This window comes from Centruroides sculpturatus, unplaced genomic scaffold (assembly GCF_000671375.1).
Source record: "Centruroides sculpturatus isolate CEXI.00-Female unplaced genomic scaffold, Cexi_2.0 scaffold1292, whole genome shotgun sequence".
In the NCBI taxonomy this organism is placed as follows: domain Eukaryota; kingdom Metazoa; phylum Arthropoda; class Arachnida; order Scorpiones; family Buthidae; genus Centruroides; species Centruroides sculpturatus.
In genome coordinates, this window is record NW_019385426.1 from 120,837 (window position 1) to 122,134 (window position 1,298).

Below are 1,298 nucleotides of genomic sequence, written 5' to 3' on the forward strand. Positions count from 1 at the left end.
AATGACGTCAAGCCAAATGTTTTTTACATATTTGATGTAAATGATTGCATAAAAACCCGTTTTGTATGTTAATATTAGGTTCTTTAATGCGAGTATAGACATAAACAAACAGATTTACTTACACACAATGTATATATACAGCCATTATTTTATACTAGAAAATATTTTCACGCAATTTGTTCACGAAATATAATAAAAATAAATAAATAATCTTTTATTCGGTTTCATCCGCGAAGCTTTGCGTGTTATCTGTGCACTTCGACTTATTATGAGAGGGTCGACATTTTCACGTGTTATTTCATGTTGTATACTTTAAACATGGCATAAGAGTAATAGATTTTATTTATATTTAAATAATTTTATTTTACACTAAATTATAAATAAATGCAAATATTAGTTAAAGGTTTGTTATTTTATTGTTACTAATTTCTTTAAATATTTAATATAATATGAAATGTAAATGATGTAAATGATAGAATGCCTGTATATATATATATATATAAAATGCCTGCATAGCCATTTTTAATTAAAATATAATATTTTAATTAAAAATTTGTAGGCTATATAATAAAAATAATTAATTATTATATAATATGTAATTGTAAAAATGCATGTGTGGTTCCTTTAAAAGTTTGTTCTTATAAATGTATTGCAGTTTAAAATTCAAACTAAATGTGAGAATTTATCGACATTCTATAATAAACGATCTCTGCGTAATTTTCACAAATGATTGTAGATTTCGATTTCCACGAGTAATTACTAATAAACTGCATTTTAAAATTATTGTAATGATTTTTTTTATAATGTTTGTAATTAGAGGTAAGTTACAATACTGGTTATGGGTTTAATTTCCTTTTAAACATTCTAAACACTTTAGAAACACAATCGAACAAATTCTATTCCATGTGTTTCATGGAATAGAATTTGTACCTCAAATTCCATGTGTTTCATGGAATAGAATTTGTACCTCAAATTCCATGTGTTTCATGGAATAGAATTTGTACCTCAAATTCTGTGACTAATTAGTAAATATTTGCTATATGATTATACTAATATCTGGAAGAATTCAATGCGATATATGAATATTTAGTTATTATTTAATTTAATTTATTTAACAAAATTTACAAAATCAACTTAAAAATAACGAAGGGAGGTAGCAAGTTGTCTTTTTATTAACTCTTGCCTCAACTAACAAAATAAACAAGGTAAAAATTTAAAACTATGCATACATATTTAAACACATAAAAACTAATCAATGTATTTGTGCTATAGATCATATACAGATATTGACACCAAAA